This window comes from Oryctolagus cuniculus, chromosome 6 (genome assembly GCF_051225735.1).
Source record: "Oryctolagus cuniculus isolate XC-2025 breed Fujian yellow rabbit chromosome 6, ASM5122573v1, whole genome shotgun sequence".
Classification (NCBI taxonomy): domain Eukaryota; kingdom Metazoa; phylum Chordata; class Mammalia; order Lagomorpha; family Leporidae; genus Oryctolagus; species Oryctolagus cuniculus.
In genome coordinates this window covers 86,287,797-86,314,463 of record NC_142872.1, presented here as the reverse complement: position 1 = coordinate 86,314,463, position 26,667 = coordinate 86,287,797, and the positions used below count along the sequence as shown (strand labels likewise).

Here is a 26,667-nt window from a genome sequence, read left to right as displayed (position 1 = left end):
GTGGCATTTGGTGAATGAACCAACGGATGGCTCTCTGTGTGTGTTTTCTGTCTCATTGTCACTCTGCTTTTCAAGTAGATGAGTTTGAAAGATCTGTTTGATTTAGCCTACACATCCTATATATATATATATATATATATATATATATATATATATATGTATAATCTCAACATGCAATTGACAAAAAGAAATTATTAATGAGATGATTTCTGTTCCTTTTTCCAAATTAAATTTTTGAAATCTGAAAGGTATTTTACACTTAACTCACATCTCAATTGCTCAATAGCTACACTGGACATGGAGCACACTGGAAGTGCAATCCTAAGCCCTTAAGTTTGTGTGGGATGCCTTAGAGAGATGCTTTCAGAGAGATTGTCAGGAATTGGGCTGTAGACCTGCAAACCTTGAGACGCCTATGAGACATTTGGTGATAATGAGTATGCAGTTGACCTTCTGTATCTGCAGGTATAGGCTCCACATCCATGTGTGCAACTAATTGTGGATCAAAAAAATATTCAGAAAAAAAGCATCCTTATTGGACATGTACAGACTTTTTCCCCTTGTCATGATTTCCTAAGTGGTACACTAAAACAACTATTTACGTAGCATTGAGGTTGTATTTGAAAGCAATTATAAGTAATCAAGAGATGATTTAAAGTATACAGGAGGATGTGCACAGGTGATATGCAAATACTTAGACCATTTTATATAAGGAAATTGTGCATCTGTGGATTTGAGTATCTGTGAGGAGTCCTTGGTCCAGTCCCTCAGTATTTTGAGAGATGACTGTATGAATGCAGGTGTTTGGTTAGTCTGAGGAAACACAGGAGCTTAGAGTCTATAGCTGCAATTTAAGCCTGGGGCTGGCAAGAATGGCCTGGTGGGAATGCAGAGAGAGCAAAAAGGCAACAGAGATTTTAATCTGGTGTTCTCAACAGCTAGAAATTGTAGAAGGAAGATCTAGCCAAGGAGATGGGGGCTAAGAAGTCACTGAAGGAGGAGGAAACCAGAAGACTGATGTCTGGAAACCATGGGAGAAAGTGTTTACTAAAGAGGCACTGACCATGAGAAAGTCTGTTGGGTGGTGAGGATAAAGCCCTAGCAGTACCCATCGATTTGTAATGTGTAGGATGCAGGTGGCACAGGCAGTGCTGTTTCCACTGAAGTGGTGGGGGTGAAAAGCCAGAATGGAGTAGTGGGAGGGCACATGAACGGTGACAAAGATTTGTTGAAGGAGGATGTCAGAGCTGGCGAGCCAGGGAGGAGGATGGATTGGTCTGAGCAGGAATTTGTGTCAGAACCGGTGCCTGGGTGACGTCTCGCTGTTGTACACAGTGCTGCTGCTCACGGAGACCTGCTGAAGAGGGGAAACACAAGGCTTTGGAGTGAATTAGAAAGATCTGGGTTATATTACAAGACTGGTGTTACATGGTTGCGCGTTCTTGGTTTCTAAGACTCAGTTTTCTTATCTGTAAGTGGGAGGGGGAGTGGTTGTGACAATAAATTATTTTGACTGGGCCAAAAATCTGTAGGATGCCCAGCACACCAGAGGTGCTTCCTTTAACTGAATGTCCAGGTGCGCATCAGTATGGGCCAGTCCACGCAAAGAGGATGGGATGTGTGTGTGTGTGTGTGTGTGTTTCTTTCCTTTTTGTAAAGATTTATTTTATTTATCTGAAAGGCAAAGTTACAGAGCAAGACACAGAGAGAGGAAGAGATTGAAAGAGGGATCTTTCACCCACTGGTTCACTCTCCAAATGGCTACAATGACTGGGGCTGGGCCAGGCTGAAGTCAAGAGCCCGGAGCTTCATCTGGGTCTCCCACATGGCTACAGGGGCCCGTGGACTTAGGCCACTTTCTGCTGCTTTCCTAAAGGCATTATTAGGGATTTAGATTGGAAGTGGAGCAGCTGGGACTCAAACCAGAGCCTACATGGGATGCTTGCAGATGCCTATGTAGCAGTCAGTGGCCCAACCCACCAAGCCATGGCGCCAGCCCCATGTGTGTGTTTTTTAATGCAGAGTTTAGGCATGTCTGGAAAAGCAGCAGTTGGTGCTCCATTGTCAGGGCCTTGGGATCAATCCCAAGTCATTCTTAGAACATTCTTAGAGCTCTCATTGGGATTATCTGGGGGCTCCCTTTCTGGGGAGCAGGTAGGAACAATTAGCAAGTCTGAACAAGTTACATGTAAGAAGGCATGAGTTTGGAGCAAAAGCACTCTGTGGTGTTTATTGAATTTTAAGTGGATTTACCAACCTATCTCTAAAGTGATTTTTCTGGAAGTTTAACTGCTCTCTCCTTTGTTATTGCCAGGAAAAAGGCATCTGAATTGCCTACCTCCTACCTCCTGATGAGCCCTTATGTATCTCCAACGCTGGGTCTTGTGTGATATAGTGGGTAATGGGGTTGTGCAAAGGACAGAAGCACAGGACCAAATCCTTCTCCTAGAGAACTCCAGATTCAGCATTTCGCTCTCAATGTCCTGTTTTATTTACGGAAATCATGCTAAGTCTATTTCTGTACGTCATTTCTAGGACATCCTCATTTAACCACATTTGTTCTCTAACCTTTGTTTCTAACAGACAGGATTGTGTTAGGCACAAGAAGCAGAGAGCTCTGCTTTGTTTTGCCACTGAACATGATTACTTAGTGTCTGTCTCGAAATAGCTCCCAAGGCAGTGAGGGTAGGGGCTCACCCTTAGATACCAGGGACTGGCACAAAATGGCTGTGGTGGAAGGTTTGCCGCATGTGACATGACGTTTCCATAACCTCTGGCAGCAGTTTCTGTCTTTTGCCTAGCTACTCAAGAATCATGCTATTTAGGAGAGATTCTGGTAGATTTCACCTGCAAAATTATGTATTCAACCCTGACACGAATTGCAGGACCTGAAAGAACAATAAGATCCATCTGTACTCGAGTGAAGTTGCTTTTCCTCTTGAGTTCCTATTGCTAAGTGGAAAGTTTTAGGAACATTTTAAAACAATTTGAAAACAAGAACCAAGATCCTGTTAATAGGAATGTGACTTAGTTTATGAAATAATTCCTGAGGTTCAGGAGCCTTCCTTAATTCGTGTCACCCCAGTTCGAGGACTGCTTTTTTGAACAATCACTAAGACAAAGGACTCAGTGGAAATGCTGGACCTCAGTTGTCAGAACTTCTCTAGCAATGGGTATTTTTTGTTGTATAGTCCCAGTGGGCAAGTGTGACAGCTTAGGTGGAGATAGGCTGGTGATAGGAAGACAGGATTTCCTAATGGAGTTTTTCCCTGGCTTATTTTCTTTGCTTACACACCTGCTGGAATAAGTCTCATCTAGCAGATTTCTATTTGGCATTTCAGCCACGGTCCCAATACATTCCCAAATGTCAGTTGTTCTCTCTGTAAAACTTGCAATGGAATTTTTACGGGTGCACAAGTGTAGATTCAACCTTTTTGCGTTTTTTCTCTGACCTCTATCAGCAAAATGAAGTTTGGGATTTGATGGGGTCATGTCAGAATCAAATTCCCTTAATTCTCATTCTAATGCAATGTTCTAGCTAGTTGAAAGGTCTTCTGTTCTCTCGACATTCATTTCTTTGACATGGGACAAATCAGATAAGTAAGTATTGGAGGCTTGGGTTTTACACATCAATCTGGACTCTGCAAGGTTGGTGATGTTGGCTTGTCTCTTACTGTCATGGATACTGGAGGTTGCAATTCTCCAATGTCTTTATCTAAAACGGTTTTAAAAAATACCACATTGATGACATTGCTTGACTTTGTACATATTTTCAGCCCATTGCTTCATCTTGTAATATACATTATAGCATAGCCATAATAAATTAATAATTTGATGTTTACAATGTTATGATTCATTATTCTAAGGTCTAACACTCTTTTTTTTTTCAACTTTGTCATTATGCCTCAATGTTTTGGAACCATCTGATGGATTGTTTTGGAAATGTTTTTCTTCATTGGGGGTCTGGAGAAAGACTGATTATCTGTCTCTCAGCATCTTTACTGGCAAAGGTAAGATTATATCTGCATTGCTTGGACTAAATTATGTGATTTCCCCCTCCTAGGCTATAAACACCAATGATGTTGAAATCTTTTAAGGAAACAGTTTCACAATCAAAAATATCTGGCTTCAACAGTCATATAATAAATGAACCGAAATCATGGCCAGGCAGTATGGGATAAATAGAAAGTGCTCCAAAATTGATACCAGAATGAGAGTCTGCAGACACAAAGCACAGTTAGAGGGTCAATTCCTGTCTTTGCCATTTTACAACTTCCCAGAGCACTATACAGCAAAAAGCTGACGAAACTTGTCTCTGAGCAGTTTAGTGAATTCATAAAGCTTGTAAAAAAAGTTTATTTATTTGAAAATAGAGTTGGGAGAGAGAGAGAGAGAGTAGAGAGGAGAGAGATGGGGGGAAAGGGGAGGGAGAGAGAAATCCTCCATCCTCTGCTCATACCCCAAATGGTTGCAATAGCAGGGGCTGGTTGAAGCCAGGAGCCAGGAACTGCATCCTGGCATCTCATAAGAGCAGCAAGAACCCAAACACTCAGGTCACCTACTGCTGCTTTCTTAGGTGCATCAGCAGGAAGCAGGATTGGAAGTGGAGCAGCCAAGTCTCAGACCAACACTCCAACATGGAGCTCTGGTGTCTCAAACTGCTGTACCATGCCATGTGCTGCTGCAAGTTCATAGAGTAAAGGTTAACTCCTCTTTTTGGAGGTTCTCTTTAGTCTCTAAGTCATATACGCAGGCAGATAGGATTAAATTGATTAGATTTGTGAGCTGGAGACCACGCCTTGGCCCTGCCCCCTTTCATGATCTCATGCTCCAATGTGACCTCACCTGTACCCCCACCTGTCAATCAGATTACATAACCACTCCCCTTTGGAAGTGAATAAAAGGCCAAGAGTTCCTGGGCCTTCTCTCTTGTTTGCCCCTACGTCTCTTGGCGTAGGGAGCCTGATGTCTGCTCGCCTCCAGGGCCCATGTGCTCTTTGTCCCTTGCAGCCTCCAGTCTACTCCCTGGAAAAGCCTAGTAAACTTCTAAGTTCCTTCTCCCTCTTGTAAAGCCCTCACTTTCCTGTGTATTTCTTTCTCTAAATCAATGTTAAACACTACCACGTTTCCTATTTCATTTATAAGCAGCCAATATTTAGAATTCTTATCTAAATATATGGCAAGAGTCCTTGAAATATTAATCTTAAAATAATAAAAATTTTGAGTGAAGGTCCCTGATATCATAAGGGCAGCTAATTTGATGAAATTGGGGGGCAGGGATGGTTTAATTGCGGGTCCGCATGGCTCTGAGTGCCTCATCAAAGAGGTTTTTCCATCTGCTGAAACTGTTATAAATAAATGAAGAAACAGTCTCTTGCTCCAGAGGAACCAAGGTGTTCTTTTCTTACAGTCAAACCACAATGTCTGGCCAGCATATTCGAATGCAATTGTTATTATTATTATTTTAATGTGAAACTTCTACATTTGAACTGCTAGCATGGTCTTTAAAAATATGCAAACTTTTTATTGGCTTTGTAAGGACCATACTTTTTGGAAAATTTAGGTCGAAACAATGTGCTTATTTTTCAATTGACTGTAACTAACTTGAAAAAGACTCAATAAAATTCTCACCCTGAGTTCCTAAAAATAACTATACACATTGTACTATATTTAGGTCGCACATTCTAGTTTTGTGAACAAGGTGGCCTTAATAGTCAAATGACTTTCTTTGGAACAATTTCCATAAAGACGGACTTCAGAAACAAAATAACTCTTATTTTTATAAAAAATTTGATACGTAAAATTGTACACATTCACAGGATACCATGTAATGTTTCCGTACACATATGCATTGTGTCATGTTCAAATCAGAATAAACGTAACTATCTCCTCAAAACACTTTTTTTTAATGGTGAAAGCATTCAAAGTCCTTCCTTCCAGCTTTCTTTTGAAGCAACTGTATTTGACAGTCAGAGATAGAAACAGAGAGTTGCCATCTGCTGGGTCACTCCCAAATGCCCACAAAAGTGAGGGCAAGACTGAAAATGCAATCTGTCTCCCATGAAAGTATTAGGAACTCAGGCCGGCGCCACGGCTCAATAGGCTAATCCTCCACCTTGCGGCTCTGGCACACTAGGTTCTAGTCCCGGTTGGGGCGCCAGATTCTGTCCCAGTTGCCCCTCTTCCAGGCCAGCCCTCTGCTATGGCCCAGGAGTGCAGTAGAGGATGGCCCAAGTCCTTGGGCCCTGCACCCCATGGGAGACCAGGAGAAGCACGTGGCTCCTGCCTTCGGATCAGCGTGATGCGCCGGCTGCAGTGCGCCGGCCACGGCAGCCATTGGAGGGTGAACCAACGGCAAAAGGAAGACCTTTCTCTCTCTCTCTCTCTCTCTCACTGTCCACTCTGTCTGTCAAAAATTAAAAAAAAAAAAAAAAAGAAAGTATTAGGAACTCAATTCCTTGGGCCATCCATCCATCATCTCTGCTTCCAGGTCTGCATTAGCAGGAAACTAGAGTCAGGAGACAGAGTGAGTATTAAAGCCAGGCACTCTGATTTAGGATGTGAGTATCTCTTCCATCTTCCCATGCTCTTGAAAAATATAAACAGTGCATTATCATGATCTGTGGTTACCTTAATGTTCAATAGAAGACTGGAACTTCTATTTCCTCTGCAACTGTAATTTAATGCCTCCTACTCAACCTTTTTTCATCTCCTACCCTCTAAGCTTCTCGTAACCACCATGCTACTTCTGATTTCCTTAAGATCAACTTTTTTAGATTCCATATATGAGTGAGATCATGTGTATCTGTCTATCCGTGCCTGGGTTATTTCACTTAACAAAATGATTTTTCCATACAAAGATTAATGTTCCCATATTCTAACTAACAGAGCTTTTGAGACAGAAGTGCTGTCTTTGGCATATTGGAGTAGAAAAATCTTGTTTGTGTCCTCTGGACTCTCAGGTCACCTCTGTGCAGATGGGAAGGGGTGGGGCACTGCTATTCTGTGTGTGACCTTTTAGGTGTCTTGGCTTTTAATAACCTGTCAACCTTACTCTTAGCTTGGTTGATGGAAGAAATGTTCTTGTTGGTTTTAAATGGCATCACAGAATACTTGCACTTCTAAGTGCAAGTATCAAGAAGGGTTTCTCTGATTCTAGGGCATGCTGAGACTGAGTTTTTGGAGATGTATCTGAAAGATACACAGACTATTTTCTAGACACTTTCACTTTTACTTCTCAAATCTAAACCAAATTGTTTTTGTCATCCTGCATTGCAATTATTGAACTAATTTTATTTCACATGCCATAGATACTCTTTGGAGCAATGGTACAATTCTTCTTCTTACTATAAGAATATTGGGGAAGCAAAAGGACACTATGTTAAAGAGGAACTTCCTGGTTAGGATCTATCCCTAGGAGCTGTTGCTGTCAGCTGGGTCTCCAACTGGCACTCTCAAAGACTAAGAGTGAAGCAGATTTTGTTTACACTTCCCTTTTTGTAGTGGCTGCTACACAGCTCCGAGCCAGTCATTCAGGCCACCTCCAGCAAGATATACTTTTATTTATTTTTTATTCAAAGTCAGAGTTACAGAGAAGGAAAGGCAGAGGGAGAGAGAAAAACAGAGAGAGCTCCCATCTGCTGGTCTACTCACTAAACTGGCCAGGACTGGGCCAATTTGAAGCCAGGAGTTAGGAAATCAATCTAGGTCTGCCTGCAGGTGGCAGGGACCCACTACCTGAACCATCACTGATGCTTCCCAGGGTGTGCATTAGCTGGAAGCAGGAATTGGGTGTGGGGCCCATGAGACTTGAGCCCATGCACTCTGATATGGGATGCAGGTGCCCTAAATAGTGTTTTAACTTAGGTCAAATGCTTGTCCTAAAGGACAGCTTTACTTAAGGAGACATGGGTTGGTATACAAATAGAATAAGCAATTCCTCGTGATGAATTTTGAGAGAAACTCTACCAATCTGCTACAAAAGCTGACATGTATACTTACTCCTAGATTTCAAGTTTTATATTTTCAGAAGTCTTTCCGATACATCTGAAGGTAACACAGTGATCCAGCTATTACCAGCAATATGTGGAAAGCAACTTAGCAAATTTGAGTAGGAATACAAAATGAAGTGTTATAAAGGAAAGTAAATCTTCCCTGGTTAGGGACATGAGGCCAGACAGGGGAGGTGGGAGCTAGTCTGTCTGTGGACAGAGGAGAGAAACTCATAAGAATATAAAATAGGATTTTCATTACTGTGGTTAAAGACTGTTCTGGAATGGAGAAAGCTAGCTGTGCTGTGCTATGCAAAGAAGTTCTTAATATTGATTTCTCCTTTTTCCCAAGGGTGCCTCAATTTCATTTAAAAAAAAGATTCATTTTTTACATGTCTGAAAAGTAGAGAGAGAGAGAGAGAGAGAGAGAGAGAGAGAATGAATCTGCCATCTGTTGGTTCACTCCCCAAATGGCTGCAATGGCTGGGGCTGGGTCAGGCCCAAGTTAGGAACCAGGAACTCCTTCTAGGTCTTCCCATGTCATTGGAAGCAAATACTAGAGGCACATTAGTAGGAAGCTGGATCAGAAGTGGAACAGCTGGGACTCCAACTGACACTTGCATGGAATACTGGTGTCACAGACGGTAGCTTAACCTGCTGTGTCACAATGCCGGCCTCTCAACTTCACATTTATCTTTTTTTAAATATTTATTTATTTGAAATAGTTTACAGAGAAAGAGGAAGAGAGAGAGAGAGAGAGAGAGAGAGAGAGAGAGAGAGAGAGAATCTTCTATTTACTAGTTCACTCCCCAGATGACTACAATGGCCAATGCTGGGCCAGGCTGGAGCCAGCAGCTTCATCCACGTCTTCTATGTGGGTGACAGGTGTCCAAGCACTTGGGCCATCTTCTGTTGCTTTTCCCAGGTGCATTAGCAGGGAGTTGAATCAGTAGTGGAGCAGCCAGAATACCAACCGGTGCCCATGAGGTATGCTGGCATTTCAGGTAGTGGTTTTACCTACCTGCTATGCCATAATTCTAGCCCCTTAACCTCACATTTATTGGCATAAATTCTTATGTGCCTCAACTCTCTACCTTCTTCTATTTTCCTTTCATTTTCCCTGCCTCTTGATCCTTTTCTGAAAACTTTTGGCTGTTTTTTCCTTCCTGCACACCACTTTTAAATCCCTTCCAAACCTGGAAAACAGCTGTAGCATCTGCACTTCTTTCTTGTTTCTGCAATGGGAACCACCTGCCAATTCCAGTCCCCATTCTTCTCAAAGGGTTTTACTCAGTAGCCCCTCAGTCTTGTTTTTGTCTTCTCTGGCCATGGGAATGATATATCCAAGGTGTGTCTCTGAAACCAGCTACCTGTGCAGGAACACAAGCCTTAGACCTCCAGCACTGTGTAGCTGAAGAAGGTACCTGCCACGGCTGCCACCAGCCATGGCTGTCTCCACTCATTCCTTGGGTTGTTTTCCTGAGGTTGCCTTCACCTGTGTGCACCTGTGTATCCCAAACACACACCTGGTTCTAAACTTCTAAGATGTTCCCAAAGGATGAGCCAGGGCCCCCTGGGATCCTGTGAAGTTATGAGGTCACACCCTTCATTGCCTTTGTTACTTTCAGCCTGTGGTCCCTGAAATCCAGATTCTATTCCTGAAGTCTGTTTGAAGGGCCCTGCCAGAAGTAACACAGACCTTTTCCCAAATAACATCTTGAAATTAACAGTCAGCTCTCCCTGACAGAAAACTTGTACCTCACTTTGAAGCTTTAACTATGAGCATATAAACCCATCTCTGTGTATCTATCTAAGCCATGAATCAAAATTATGGCAGTTCCACTTGCCAAGGTTCCTGAAACTGTCATTGACCAAATATGCTGACTCCAGTGTTCCTCAATATGTATTCAGTCCTACTTCTGGTAGTCATTTCCTGTATGTTAATGTAACAAATTATAATCCAGCACTATATTTAAGTTGTAAGGAGTCTGTAGCATTATTATAATCCGATGTGTAGATCATGTAGATGTTCTGTAAGTAGTGTTTGAATTCCACTATTTCAAAAAAGGAATCTACTTGTAGTCACTTGTCAATGAGTTCCAGAGGCTATGTAATGGACTTTGGCAAATTATTTAAATTTTAACTTTAGAGGACATGGGCAAAGTTAACTACATATGTTAGATATTCATAGCATCCAACATCATAAAAGTTCTTGCTAAATTACTGTCTCACTTTCTTTTATTTATTTATTTATTTGACAGATAGAGTTAGACAGTGAGAGAGAGAGGCAGAGAGAAAGGTCTTCCTTCCATTGGTTCATTCCCCAAATGGCTGCTATGGCCGGCACGCTGCACTGATCCGAAGCCAAGAGCCAGGTGCTTCCTCCTGGTCTCCCATGCAGGTGCAGGAGCCCAAACATCAGGGCCATCCTCCACTGCCCTCCCAGGCCACAGCCGAGAGCTGAACTGGCAGAAGACCAACGGGGACCAGAATCCAGCGCCCACATGAGATGCCGGCGCCGCAGGTGGAGGATCAACCAAGTGAGCCATGGCGCCAGCCCCTCACTTGCTTTCTGATAGTCTCAAATGGTTCCCCTTCTCACAAAAAGTAATTATGTAAACATTAGCATTTAATGCCTTCTTAGTCTATATGACTGCCATAACAAAACACCATAAAGTAGGTGCTTATCAATGACAGATGGTTATTTCTCACAATTCTAGAGAATGGAGAGTCAAAGTTCAGAGCACCAGCAGGTTTGGTGTTTGGAGAAGGCCTGCTTTCTGGTTATAAATGACATCTGCTAACTGTGTTCTTACACAGTGGAAGGAATGAATAAGCTCCTTTGCATTTATTTTATAAGGGCATGAATCAATGAAGATAATAACTTTTGTACTGAATCATCTCCCAGAAGGCCTCACCTTTTAATACCCTTACCTTGAAGGTTGTGATTTCAATGCCTGAATTTTGGGAGGACTAATTCACAGACTAGAGCAATGCCTATGGTTTTATTTTTACTCTTGGTGCTTAAATTTCTTATTTATTTATTTATTTATTTGACAGGTAGAGTTATAGACAGTGAGAGAGAGAGAAACAAAGAGAAAGCCTTCCTTCCTTTGGTTCACTCCCCAATGGCTGCTACGGCTGGCGCTGGGCTGACCCAAAGCCAGGAGCCAGGTGCTTCTTCCTGGTCTCCCATGCGGGTGCAAGGGCCCAACTGGTGCTTAAATTTCTAATGATGATGGCCATATATCGTTAAGCATTCCCCTAACATGGACTCAGGATTATTCAAAGGCTGGGGATTTCTGTTTTGTATTTGAACATGGACTGGTTTCAACTGGCATCAGGAGCCAAGCTTCTTCTATAAGCAGCTACCTGACAATTATCATGGATGAAAACAAGCTAACTGAATGGCTCCACAGGACACTGGGGAGAGACTGTGGAATCTCATCGTTGGGATATCCTGAAAAAGTGATACCTATTTGGGTGATGCAAGTGACAATTGGCCTGAAGGCGAAGGGATGCAGTCTTTCAGTAACCTTTGGGCTTTCAATCCTCTCACTGTGACACTGCAACAATTCCTATGCACTACTATTGTTTCAAAATGGAAATCTTTGTTATTTGAACAAAAACTCATATAAGTGGGATGTTAGTTGGTAACATATTGCCTAGAATCACATCTCTTAACTGCAGAGTTAACCAGTTTTTATGGTTTGAATATGTCAGAAATTCTCTTCTAGTACTTATAAAATGTGATCTTTAATACGAATACATGTGTTTGACACAGCTCAAATTCACTGCAATTATACTAATAGTTGCATGAGATTTAGAAGCATCCGTATTCATCTCCTGTTCCTCAAAATGTAATATTGTCATATTCTACCAAAGGCTGTCATTAAACAAATAATTTGTAATCCCCATATTTTATGGGCAGCAGGGAGGATTAGTCCTGGGCTCCAGAAAGTCCCTTGTTGCTGAGCATTGTGAAGATCACGAGGAAGGCAAGGCTGACTTGCTCTGCATAATGAAGTAACAGGCGCCACTGAAGTGGGCTCTGAGCAGGGGGAAGGTGGAGAAGAGGGGTGGCTTGGTGAGGAGGACTGAACTTTGGAGACAGATTTGGTTAATGATTACCTTAAAAAGAAGGCAGTGCATTTTACAATGTAGGGTTTGATCTTCTGCTGTGAAATCTTCAGAAATTTTTCTGGCAACAAATGCTTTCAGTGTAACTAATACCTTTTTTTGACTTTGAAGATTTCTGCATTCAGTAATAGGCCTGGCACAAAGCAAAGCAGGTGATGTAGGAGGTGCTGCTGACCCCTGGGGATGTTCACACCAGAGAACCTGGTGCAGGAATGAGAGGAGTGGGCCTTCTGGGCAGGTGCTGTGCAGGTCGGGATCAGATGAAGAGTGTTGATGGCACAGCCAAGCACATGATCTTGGAAAGACAGAAAGCGATTGACATGGATTCAAGGCCAGAAGTAGGAGACACAGATTTTAGACTGAAGTCAGTGGTACAGGAGGCATGGCCATATAGAGAGCCAGACGCTTGATGGGAGACAGAATTACTGTAGCTTGATCTGTTGATGACCAAGAGAACCTGAGATATTTTCTACTTGGAGTGATGCTGCAGTGAAGAAAGTCTTAAGAGTTTCAAACTGCATTTTCTGTAATTAACAGGATGAAGAGTAAAGAGGGGGCACCTAAACTTAGAATCAAAAGATAAAATGTACTCACCAAGATAGCACTCTAGGTGTTTCTGGCATAGACCATAGGCTATGTAGACCAGAATGTCAGTTCTAATGCAGGTATCATAGAATTCTGTGCTTGTGTGGTATGTGTGCATTGAACAGAGCAGGATGGAGTGGACACTGAACAATGGTATCTTAAAAAGTTTGCAAGAAGTGGAATGAAATATACTTATTTTTGGTTTCTTCATAAGTTTCTAATATTTTATAATATTCATTGTTTATGATGCATATTTCCCATGAACTTTTTTTTGCCAATCCCTCACATGCATGGATTTAAGATGTTTTTGCAGCCAAATAGGCTTAGCTTTTAATTCTATTCTCTCTGGACTTGTTGAAGTACCATCTTGTATAAAGCTGCTTTTCCATTTAAAGTATTCAGAATTGTTTTTGTGCATTGGTTAGTCAGACCTTGAAGAATTTCCATTTCTAATTCAAAAAGATTCAAAAAGAGCATACCATGTATTTAGAAATGAATGTCATGATGAAGCAACTTCCTTCAAAACTTAATTATTGGCTTTAATTCTGATTTTTTGATTACTGGGCTAGGAACACAAAGCGGTTTCTCTATCCACTTTAGATTTATTAGCCAGAGGATCCCACACACCACTTTGCTCTGTGCTCTCTGCAAGGCTGGAAGTCATTACTTTCCTTCTTTTTTTTCCCCTCCCCTCCTCCTTCAATATTATATCTGTTTTCTTCAATAAAGATATGAGGGAGCTTCAGAATGTTTCCAGAACAACAGAATTAAAAGGTAAGTTCTGGGATAGGCATTTGGTGTAGCAGTTAAGATACCACTTGGGATGCCCACATTCTATGTCAGAGTGCCTGGTTGAGTCCCAGCTCCACTTCTGATTCCAGTTTCTTGCTAAAGCAGACCTCGGGAGGCTGCAGGTGATGACTCGAGCTTGAGTCCCTGCCACACACCACCTTGGGTTGAATCCTGGGCTACTGACATCACCTTGGCCCAGCCCTGGCTGTTCTGGGCATTTGGGGTATGAACTGGTAGTTGGCAGACCTCTCTCTGTCTTTGTCTGGCTTTAAAAAAGAGAGATAAAGAAAATAAATAAAAAATTTAAAAAATACATCTGTATTTATTTTAAAATACAACATCCAGAATTTTGAGACATTATGAGAAGAAACATATTATTAATGTTAGTTCAGGTATATAGTATTTCCAAAAGCCAGCTTGACCCATTAATTTTCTAGCATGGATGCCTGTAGGTGCACAGAATCTGAGTCTATAGTGAAAGTTAGTTTACTGGATTTAGATATTGGATATAGGTAACTGGAAAGGTAAGCAGAGAAAGGATATCACAGAGTAGTAACTGCAGGAGCTACACCCTTATGGCTGAGCAAAGAGCAGGAACAGGTTATGGCTGAACAAAGAACAGGAACAGGTTAGACTTATTGTTACTTAGAAGCCTAAGAGGAACCTTGGGGAGGTGACAGCCAGCCTGGGAAGAGCAATCCTGGGGCTGGTGTATCTGAGCTCAGAGGTAACATTTATTATTACCTGAGTTTTTATGGCCAAACAATATTCCACTTCATTGATGCATTCATCTGTTGATGGACATTTTGGGTTGTTAATGCTTTCTCACTATTATGAATAATGCTGCTATGAACATCTGTGTACAAGTTTCTGTGTAGGGCCAGCATTGTGCAGTGGGTTAAGTGACTGCCTGCAACACTGGCATCCCATGTGGGCACTGGATGGAGTCCTGGCTGTTCTACTTCCTATCCAGTTTCCTACTAATGCACCTGGGAAAGAAGCAGAAGATGGCTCAAGTGCTTGGGCCCCTGTACCCATGTGAAAGACCTGGATAGATTTCTAGGCTCCTGGTTTCGGCTTGGTAGCTGATGCAGCAATTTGGAGAGTGAACCATCATATGGAAAACCTCTCTCTCTCTCTCTCTCTCTCTCTCTCTCTCTCTGTAAGTCTGCCTTTCAAATAAATAAATAAATAAATAAATCTTTTAAAAAATAAGCGTATGTTTCCATTTTTTCTAAGGATATATCAGGAGTAGAACTTCAGGGTCCTAAGATAACTCTATACTTAACATTTTGAGGAGCTTCCAGACTGTTGCAAAGCTCCTGACTCATTTTATATTCTTGCCAGCAATGTCTGGGAACTCCACTTTCTCCCCATTATTGCTAACACCCATTGTTTTCTCCCTTTCTGATTATAGCCATCCTAGTAGGTATAAAGTATACCTAATTTTAGTTTTTCTCAATAGCTAATGATGTCAATCACCTTTTCATGTCCTTATTGGACATTTGTCTATGTTCTTTTGAGAAATTTTTTTCAAATCCTTTGCTTATTTCAAAATTAGTTGTTTTTTATATTGAGTTATACTAGTTCTTTATATATTTTAGAAATATGTCCCTTAACAGGTTTCTGATATGTAAAGATGAGTCAGAAAGTATTTATTTGTTCTCTCTTCAGTTTTTTGGAAGAGTTTCTAATCAATTGGTATTAATTACTTTTTCCCTGAAACATTTTATTTAAAGAATACAAACTTTATGTATTTATTTTTTGCCTTCAGGATCATGTTTATTGTGTTTGAGATGATACATCAGGTGCTCTCTGAGCTACAAAGGGTAAAAGGAAATCCTCTCACTACAAACTGACAAAAGTAAAAGGTAAAACATTTCACAATAGCATGAACCACATACTCAGAAATAGATCTGGGTTTAATACAAATGACATAATTCCTAGTCATCTACAGCTACTTTTATAACTTCATATAGATAATGAATTAGGCTAAAATGCACTATACTATTTGGTAGACTTCAGGACCAGTACCCTTAGTACATCACAAAATACATTTTGATATCCCAAAGAAGCAAGACTTGCAAGTAGGCGTTTTAAACATAACTAATCTATAGCTACAAAGTTCTACTCTTGAGAGCATTTGCCTTTTTGGGGAGTCTCCCAGTCTCCAAAGGATAAAAGCAGAGAGTAGAATCAGTATAACATATACACAGAAGTCCGTATTGTAAAGGCTATTAATATTTGCAGCACAGTGAGAAGATGCCTTCTGCTCCCTCACGCTGCATAAAAATTATGTGAGTTATGTTGTGTATCTCTTGGTCCACTGTCTGGCCATCCTGTCATGTTCTGCTCTGTTGGTCAAATACTGAGTGGCTATGCTTCCAACCAGAGGATCTGCAGGGTTGCAGTCTGTCAAAAGGGAACAAATACACAGCAAAACCTTTGAAATAGTCAAAGCAGGACTCCAGTTGTCTTTAAGGATGTCCAAACAGATGACTCCCTGACTGTTGATGTTGCAGTGATAGATTCTGGTGTGGAAAGTCACCTTTGGTGGTTTAAATGGATAATCTGATGAAAATGGGATATCCAACAAAACACACCACCTTCATATACAGAACCTGGTGGACCACGTATAGTTGATCTCCACTCCTAAATGTTATCTCCTTTAGGCCCAATACTACAATTAGGAGAAGGATCAAGGGTTATTTCAGCCAGCTCCTTCTGAATTCTTTCAGCACTAGTGGATAACTTAGCAGTGGTTTTGCTAGAGAGTTTGGTGTTCTTCTTCTGCTGGGTGGCAGAAGGTTTTCTTTCTTCTTGTTCCTCAGGCTCTGGAGCGGCTGGGTCTCTCTGGTCTACATCTGAACTGCCACTGCTGGTGGTGGGGCTCTCATCATTGGACCTTTGCCTATCACTGGACATCTTGGTGAAGTGACCTCTTGGAAAACTTGGCCGCCTGCCCGGCCCGCTCGCGCCGCTATGGTGTGGGGGAGGGAGAGAGAAAAAAACCCTTCCTTAAGGAAAAGAATCCAAACTTCATTAGTACAACTTTAGGAACATAGTGATTCTGCCCACCATACCTGCCCTCCCACCACACTTCTGCCCCTCTTCCTCCTCCCTCTCCTATTCCCATTCTTGTTTTTCACTAAGGTCTATTTTCAATTAACTTTGTACACATATGATTAATTCTATATTAAATAAAGAGCTCAACAAATGCTATAAAAAAAAAAAACACCTTGTTCATCACCAGTCAAGACATGGGCTGTTTAAGTCATTGCATCTCGAAGGATCAATTTTACTCCTATAGATTACCTTTTAGGTGCTTTATTAGTTATCACAGATCAGGGGAGAATATATGGTATTCGTCTTTTTTGGGACTGGCTTATTTCACTAAGTATGATGTTTTCTAGTTTCATCCATTTTGTTGTAAATGACAGGATTTCATTTTTTTCTTTACTGCTATGTAGTATTCCATGGTGTACATATCCCAAATTTCTTACTCCAGTTTTCTTTTTATTTATTTATTTATTTGACAGATAGAGTTAGACAGTGAGAGAGAGACAGAGAGAAAGGTCTTCCTTCCGCTGGTTCACCCCCCAAATGACTGCTACAGTTGGACCTATGCCGATCTGAAGCTAGGAGCCAGGTGCTTCTTCTTGGTCTCCCATGGGAGTGCAGGTGCCCAAGCACTTGGGCCATCCTCCACTGCCTTCTAGACCACAGCAGAGAGCTGGACTGGAAAAGGAGCAACCGGGACTAGAACCTGGTGCCCATATGGATGCCAGCACCGTAGGTAGAGGATTAACCAAGTGAGCCACGGTGCCGGCCCTCTCCAGTTTTCAACTGATGGGCATTTGTGTTGATTCTGGAGTCTTTTTCAAGAAGTTTTTGCCTATGCCACTGTCTTGCAGAATTTCCCCAAAGTTCTCTAAAATTTGATGGTATCAGGTTGTAGATTTAGGTCTTTAATCCATTTTGAGTGGATTTTTATGTAAGGTGTAATGTAGGATCTTGCTTCATACTTCTGCATGTGGAGATCCAGTTTTCCCAGCACCATTTGTTGAAGAGACTGTCCTTGCCCCAGGGATTGATTTTAGCTCCTTTGTTGAAGATAAATTGGTTGTAGATGCATGGGTTGATTTTTGGAGTTTCTATTCTTTCCATTGGTGTATCCATCTGTTTTTTTTTTTTTATCAATACCAGGCTGTTTTGATTACAGCTTCCCTGTAGAATCTCTTGAAATATGGTATTGTGATGACTCCAGCTTTATTTTTGTTGTATAAGATTGCTTTAGCTATTCTGGGGTCTCCTGTGTTTCCATATGAATTTCAGCACCACTTTTTAAAAACTGAGAAGAATGTCCTTGGTATTTTGATTGGTATTGCATTGAATCTGTAAATTGTTTTTGGAAGCATGGAAATTTCGATGATATTGATTCTTTCTTTTTTTATTTTTTAACTTTTATTTAATAAATATAAATTTCCATGAAGAAGGAAGATTTTTCCATTTTTTCGTGTCTTCTTCTATTTCTTTCTTTAATTTCTATAATTCTCACTGTAGAGACCTTGGACATCCTTGGTTAAATTTATTCCAAGGTATTAAACATTTTTGTAGCTATTTTGAATGGGATTAATCTCAGAAGTTCTTTCTCAGCCATGGCATTGTCTGTGTTTACAAAGGATATTGATTTTTGTGTATTGATTTTATATCCTGCCACTTTACCAAACTCTTTTATGAGTTCCAGTAGTCTCTTACTGGAGTCTTTTGGATCCCCTATATATAGAATCATCTCATCTGAAAATAGGGATAGTTTGACTTCCTCCTCAATTTTTATCCCTTTGATTTCTTTTTGCCTAATGGCTCTGGCTAAAACATCTAGGACTATATTAAATAGCAATAGTGAGAGTGGGCATCCTTGTCTGTTTCTGCAACTGAGGGGAGATGCTTCCAACTTTTCCCCATTCAATAGGGTGCTGGCCATGGGTTTGTCATGAATTGTCTAGATTGTGTTGAGGAATATTCCTAAAATATGAAATTTGCTCAAAATTTTTATCATGAAAGGGTATTTTATTTTATCAAATGCTTTCTCTGCATCTATTGAGATAGTCTTAAAGCTTTTGTTCTTCAATTTGTTTATGTGATGTATCACATTGATTGATATGTGAATGTTGAACCATCCCTGCATACCAGGGATCAATCCCACTTGGTCTGGTGAATGATCTGTGATGGGTTGTTGGATTCTATTGGCAAGCATTTTGTTGAGGATTGTTGCATCTATGTTCATCAGGGAAATTGGTCTATAGTTCTCTTTCTCTGGTGTGGCATTGCCGGTGTATACAAATGCTGTTGATTTTTGTGCATTGATTTTATATCCTGCTACTTTTCCAAACTTTTATATGAATTCCAATAGTCTTAGTAGAGTTCTTTGGTTCCCCTAAATAAAGAATCGTATCATCTGCAAAGAGGGATAGTTTGACTTCTTCCTTCTCAATTTGTATCCCTTTAATTTCTTTTTCTTGCCTAATGGCTCTGGCTAAAACTTCCAGAACTATATTGAATAGCAGTGGTGAGAGTGGGCATCCCTGATTGGTACCAGATCTCAGTGGGAATGCTTCCAACTTTTCCCCATTCAATATGATGCTGGCCATGGGTTTTTCATAAATTGCTTTGATTGTATTGAGGAATGTTCCTTCTATACCAAATTTGCTTAGAGTTTTCATCATGAAAGGGTGTTGTATTTTATCAAATGCTTTCTCTGCATCTATTGAGATAATCATATGATTTTTCTTCTGCAGTTTGTTAATGTGGTGTATCACATCGATTGATTTGCAAATGTTGAACCATCTTTGCATACCAGGGGTAAATCCCACTTGGTCTGGGTGGATGATCTTTCTGTTTTGTTATTGCATTCCATTGGCCAGAATTTTATTGAGGATTTTTGCATCTATGTTCATCAGGGATATTGATCTGTAATTTTCTTTCAATGCTGCATCTTTTTCAGGTTTAGGAATTAAGGTGATGTTAGCTTCATAGAAAGAATTTGGGAGGATTCCCTCTTTTTCGATTGTTCTGAATAGTTTGAGAAGAGTTGGAGTTAGTTCATCTTTAAATGTCTGGTAGAATTCAGCAGTGAATCCATCTGGTCCTGGGCTTTTCTTTATTGGGAGGGCCTTTATTACTGATTCAATTTCTGTCTCAGTTATGGGTCTGTTTAGGTTTTCTATGTCTTCACAGTTCAATTTAGATAGGTTGCATGTGTCTAGGAATCTATACATTTCTGATAGATTTCCCTGTTTTCTGACATACAACTCTTTGTAGTAATTTCTGATGATTCTTTTTATTTCTGTGGTGTCTGTGGTTACATTTCCTTTTTCATCTCTGATTTTATTGATTTAGGTATTTTCTTTTTTTAGTTGGGCCAATGGTGTGTCAATTTTGTTTATTTTTTCAAAAAACCAGCTCTTCATTTGGCTGATCTTTTATAGTTTTTTTTGATTCAATTCTATTGATTTCTTCTCTAATTTTAATTATTTCTCTTCTCCTACTACTTTTGGTTCTGGTTTGCTGCAGTTTCTCCAGATCCTTGAGATGCATTGAAAGTTCATTTATTTAGTGCCTTTCCAATTTCTTGATGTAGGCACCTATTGCTATAAACTTTCCTCTTAACACTGCTTTTGCTGTATCCCATAAGTTTTGATATGTTGTGCTGTTATCCTCATTTGCTTCCAGAAAGTTTTTGATTTCTCTTTTGATTTCTTCTGTGACCCAGTGTTCATTTAGGAGCATGTTATTCAGCCTCCATGTGTTTGCATATGCTCCAGGGATTCCTGAGTTGCTAATTTCTAGCTTCATTCCACTGTGGTCTGAGAAGATGCATGGATGATTCCAATTCTTTTGAATTTGCTGACACTTGCTTTATGGCCTAGTATGTGGTCAATCCTAGAGCAGGTTCCATGTACTGCTGAGAAGAATGTGTATTCTCTAAGTGCAGGATGAAAAGTTCTGTAGATATCTGTTAGATCCATTTGGTCTATAGCGTCGATTAAATATGATGTTTCCTTGTTGATCTTCTGTCTGGTTGATCTGTCTATTTCTGAGAGTCCCCCAATGCTATTGTATTGGAGTCTAAGTCTCCCTTTAAGTTCCTTAACATATCATTTAAGTAACCCTGTTCCCTGTAATTAGGTGCATATACCTTTATAATAGTTACATCTTCCTGTTAAATTGATCCCTTAACCATTATATAGTGCCCCTCTTTGTCTCTCTTAACAGTTTTTGTGTTAAAGTTTATGTTGTCCGATATTAATATAGCTACGCCAGCTCTTTTTTGGTTTCTGTTGGCATGGAATATCTTTTTCCAACCTTTCACTTTGAGTCTGCATGCATCTTTGTTGGAAAGATGTGTTTCTTGTAAGCAGCAAATTGATGGGTTTTGTTTTTTTAATCCATTCAGTCAGTCTGTGCCTTTTAACTGGAGAGTTGAGGCCATTTACATTCAATGTAATTATTGATAAGTAGTGACTTTGCCCCGCCATTTTTCCAAAGATATTTTTAATATATTCTTTGAACTTCCTGTGATCTTTTACTGAGAGATTTTCTTCCTTTACCTTCTTTCATACTGATGGCTGTGTTTCTGTGTTTCTGTATGTAACACCTCTTTAAGCATCTTTTGCAGGGCTGGATGAGTGGCAACAAATTCTTTCAATTTCTTTTTGCTATGAAAGGTCTTTATTTCACATTCATTCACAAATGAGAGCTTTGCAGGATATAATATTCTGGGATGGCAGTTTTTTTCCTCTTAGTACTTGGGCTAGATCTTGCCATTCTCTCCTATACTGTAGGGTTTCTGATGAGAAGTCTGCTGTGAGTCTAATTGGAGATCCTCTGAGGGTAATTTGACATTTATCTCTTGCAAATTTTATAATCTTTTCTTTATGTTTCTCTGTGGTGAGTTTGATTACAATGTGTTGTGGTGAGGCTCTCTTTAGATCATGTTTATTGGGGGTTCTATGTGCTTCCTGTACTTGGATGTCTGTCCTTCTCCAAACCCGAGAAGTTTTTTGCTAGTATCTCACTAAAAAGGCCTTCTAATCCTCTCTCTCTCCATGCCTTCAGGAACTCCTAGAACCCAAATGTTGTTTTTTTTTAATAGTATCCTGTAGATTCCCAACAATATTTTTTAGATTTCTAATTTCCTCTTCTTTTCTTTGGTTTGACTGTATACTTTCCTGTGTTCTGTCTTCTAAGTCCAATTTTCTCTCTTCTACCTTGCTGATTTTGTTTTTAAGGCTCTCAAATGTGTTTTTCATTTGTTATTCATTTCATTTTGATTTCAATATCTCAATTTCATGTTCTACTAAATTCCTCATTTCATCTTGATTCCTCCTTAAGATTTCATTTTTATGAAAGAGATTTTGTGTCCTGTCCTGTATGGATTTCTGTAGTTCATGCATTTGTTTTTGATAACTTCTAACTGTTCTTATCATAAATTTTTTGAAATCTGTATCTTGCATTTCTTCTATCTCATCATCTTTATAATCTTGTATTGGAGTGTCATGTTCATTTGGGAATGTCATGATGTCTTCCTTGTTCTTGTGTCATTGGTTTCTGTTTTTTGTTTGGCATTGTGGAGATAGATACTCGTTGGTTTCTTCTTTTTTTTCTCATTATACTATGACTCTAGATTAAGTGGACTGTCTGCTTTTGGTGAATCTCTTGAGGCTTGTGATGAGTGTGGCCAGAGAGCTCTGTTCAGTTCTTCAGGGTTAAGGGTGTGCCAAAGATGACACACCCAGGTTTGGTGTGGTAAATCTTCTCTCTCTCTTTTTTTATTCAGAAGGGAAATAATTCCACTCAGCTGAGCTCTTCTCCTTGATGACAATCAGTGCCTGAGTGCTAGCCCCAGTGGGTATAATATTCATCTACTCTGTCCCAGGACTATACAAAGGATCTGTGCAGTCCTCAGTGTAAGCTCAGATTCTTCTGCAATGTCTCTCACTGGGTAGCCAAAGCCGCCCAAATTTGTGGTGTCTCCCTCTGAGGCTACCCACTTCTCAGCCACATCGAGAGTTCTCCCACACACCCTCTGTTTTTTTTTTTTTTTTTTTCACAGTCCTGGTTCACAAGCACCACACATTCACTAGGTCTTAACCTCCTGTTATTTCTCCCCACCAGAATCAGGTTTTTCTATTTGGCTGATGGAAGGCACAGCCCTGAGCTGGCACAGCTGTTACATATGCCCAAAATGGCGTCTGCTCTATTGTCTTGCTCACCTTTGTAAGGTGAGTGGAGAGAGAGAATCATGTCCGTACCGGTCCCTTTTATTTATTTATTTTCTCTTCGCTAGTTAGGCTGGTGTACTTTCCCCAATGGGGCTTCAAGCCTTGTTTCCTCTAGGCTCTTCTTGCCACTTTTCCACCAGTGTCTTGGGCTACTGCGGTTTCGCCTCACCTCCCTTTCCAGCACTGGTGTGTAGACTTGGCAGCTGGGGTCCCGAGCCGTGGGTGCCCATGCCCTCCATGTAGGTCCACCATGTCCCTCTAATTCCAGAAGAGTTTCCTCTGTAGTTTTTTCTCTAACTCTTCCTTGAGACTACAGTATCTCCACTTTTATGAAACTATCTTTTCCCGGACTATCAGTGAGCTCCCTCCCTATTCCGCCATCTTGGAGCCCTCTCGAATATGCAAAGTGGTCTTACACTTTCTTGTTTCAAGTCTTTTTTCAGTTTAAAACAATTTTGTTAAATTGCTTTCAAAATTTTTTTTATTCTGCTACTTTATTAATTTTTGAAGGATTCTACATATGTGTTGAATTTTTTAGCCCTCAAAAATTAATTGATGTTTCTTAGTTTAAAAATGTTTCTTCAGGGTCAGGAATTATGGTGTACCAGGTTAAGCCTGCATTGTGGGGAGCAACTCGGACTAGACTAAGTTACTGGAATTAAGACTTATTCTATGCATCTGCTCTCCCACAATATGGCGCTGAGAAGGGAGAAACGGCTTCTACTCAGCTGCCTCCAGTTCAACCAATAAACTGTAGGACCTGCTCCTGATTGGAGGAGAGCAGCATACTCGGCGTGTGGGTAGCAGAGTTGGGATTGGTGGAAGAGGACTATAAAGGAGGAGAGAGACAACATGCACCAGGAACATCTAAGGGGAACATCTGAAGGAACACCTGTGCAGCCCCCGAGAGAGCCGGCCGGCGGTGTGCCGCTCCCCCGCAGAAGTGGGGAATGTGGCGGGGGAACTGCCCTTCCACGGAGGTGGAAGGGACAGTAGCCAACCCGGGAAGAACCAGCAGCAAACCCGGGGAGGGCCGAGCAGACGAAAGAACAACGCAGGGTCCTGTGTCGTTCCTCCACGAAGAGGGGGAGCGACACTGCATCCCATATCTGAGTGCTGATTCAAGTCCTGGCTACTCTGCTCTGATCTGGTTCTCTGCTAATGCTTCCAGGGAGCTGACAGGTGCTTGGGTTCCTGTCACCCATATGGGAGACCTGGATGGTGTTCCAGTCGTCTAGCTTCAGTGTGGGACAGCTTTGACTGTTGTGGCCAACCAGGAGATGAAAGACACACTCTTCTCTCTGTCTCTCCCTGTCACTCTGCCTTTCAAATAAAATGTTTCTTTTTTCTTTTGACACTCTTCAATGCATGTTATAATGTGTTCATTCAATTTTTGCATGACTTTTCTTTTTGAATTATTTTTCTGAGTTGTATCACCTTTTTGAAATATTCCTTTCCCTCAGAAACTTTACTGCTAAGATTTTCCAATTATTATTTATTTTGTCCCTTAATATTTTCTATAATTATATTAATTTATTTTATTTCATATAGAAATATTCAGTAGTAACTTTTATTTGCCTCATGTGCATAGTTTCCTAATGGTCTTTTCTTGTTTGGAAAGACATTGATTTGTCCTTCTTTCCTTCCTTCCTTTATAATAAAACATTGCAGAGACATTGATGATGATTTTTTCTGTTGCCTATTTTTAAGTTAAATGACTTTTCTTTTGATATTAGGAGGTAAGAGTGGACCAAACTATCTTTTATAGTTCCATGGTTTTAGAATTTCTTTGTCTATTATTTTATGAAATGGTTAAAACACATGGCTTGTTTTCTGAGCTCTTTCTCCTCTGTTCTCCATGTTTACTTGGACTTTTTCTTGGACTTTTGTTTTCTTTTTTCCACATGAGTACAACTTCATTTTACTCTAATCAATTTTAACTCAGTGAGGGGACTATGGACTGCATTATATGCTCCCCAAATGCATATTTTGAGCTCCTGACTGCCATGTAAGTCTATTGGAGATAGGACCTTTGTGGGCAAGGTTAAGGTTAAAGGGGACCAAAAGGATGGAGCCTTGTATTAGTCAAGGTTCTCCAGAGAAAGAGCCAGTAAGCCTCATATAGACATATACCTCAAAACACATATATCTCAGAGGGCACATCAAACAGCTCCTGGGAGGAGGTGGAGCAAAGCTGGCTGGCTGGCAGGCTGAATAAGACAATTTGGCAAATCGCCTCCCCACAAAGACACCAATTTAACAGGTATTTACACACCAAGTCACCTTCGAAAGAGACAAGGAAGCCAGGTAGGAGATCACAGAGCCTTCTTTTAGTATAATAATAAAAGATGCATTGAAGAAAGCAGGAAGGAAAGGGTTTCCTCTTTCACCTCCTCCTACTCCCCAGCTTCAAAGAGTGCAGCATGAAGAGAGATGCCATGCTTCCTGTTTGGGAGTGCAGGAGGAAATTAAGTCCCAACCTTAGACTAGAAGCTCAGTACCAGGTATCCCAAAATAAAAACCAGAGCTGGACAGGACCCCGCCACTCCTGTCCCTGATCTGGACAGGACCCAATCACCTCAGCTCTTGGGTCAGTAGCTATAGTCTGAGCCTTTGGATACTCATCAGCCAAGCAGCCAAAGGACTGCCTCCACCACCCCTCCCCCAGCCTGCAGCAGAGCAAAATTTGGCCTCTGATGAGTAGGAAAGAAAAGTCATTTAAGGATTTTGCCTTAGAACTCAGAGCTGGGCTCCTTGTGAGACTCAACACCAGATAAATTACAAAATCACCTATCCCTTAGCCAGTGCTCACAGATAGAGTCCCCAGACTTGCCCTGGCATTGAGCATAGACCTGTTCTCTGGTTGAATAAACTCATTTTTTTGCATATATCATTACTCATCATTCATGGGCTTGGTACACACCTTTGGATTATGCAAGGCCCAGGGATTGTGAGACTGAGCTGTGACCCACTGTAGTGTCAGCCAGAGATTGTCAAGGTGCTGCTTTTATCATCCCTCCCCTTCTTTGGACAGACAGCAAAGAATTACAAGGCTATGCCTTGGGATGCAGTAATGGGCTATTAAAACCCCACACTGGTGGGGTGCCCATATGGGATGGTGGCACTGCAGGTGGAGGCTTAACCTACTACACCATGGAGTCAGCCACAAAACTAAAAATTAATAACAATAAAAATTTGGAAAGTATACAAATGCATGGAAATTACTTACCCTGAACAATCAATGGATAAAGGAATAAATTAAGAAACTAAAATATTTTTTGAAATGAATAAAAGTGAAAACACAACATACCAAAATCTCTGTGACACAGCAACAGGAGTACTAATAGGGAAGTTGATGATATTCAATGCCTACATCAAAAAAGCAGGAAAATCCATAATAAACAACATCACTCCACCTCAAGGAACCAGAAAAAAAGAACATGTAAACCCCTAAATTAGTATAGAAATAATAAAATTCAGAGCTTAAATAAAGACTAAAAAATGCCAAAATTCACAGGAATGAAGAGCAGATTCTTTGAGAAGATACAACTGACAAACATTTAGCCAGTCTAAGAGAAAAAGAGAAAATTGAAATAAAAATTAGAGCTGAAAAGGGAACGATTACAACCGACACCACAGAAATAATAGAAGATCATTAGATTATTACAAGTAATTATATAGCAAGAAATTTCATAACCACAAGAAATGGGCGATTTCCTGGACACATATACATTAGCAAGCATGCATCATGAAGACACAGAAAACCTGGACGGATGGATAATGAGTAATGAGATTGAACTAACAAAAAAATCTCCTTTCAAAGGAAAGCCCAGGACAAGATGGATTCAATGCTGAAGTCTACAAACCATCTAAAT

General features: G+C 40.6%; 1 pseudogene; it reads right to left on the bottom strand.

The window, feature by feature from the left end:
• Positions 1 to 15,264: 15,264 nt before the first annotated feature.
• Positions 15,265 to 16,462, bottom strand: LOC100342005 (ubiquitin-conjugating enzyme E2 E3 pseudogene; annotated as a pseudogene).
• Between the last annotated feature and the right edge of the window lie 10,205 nt (positions 16,463 to 26,667).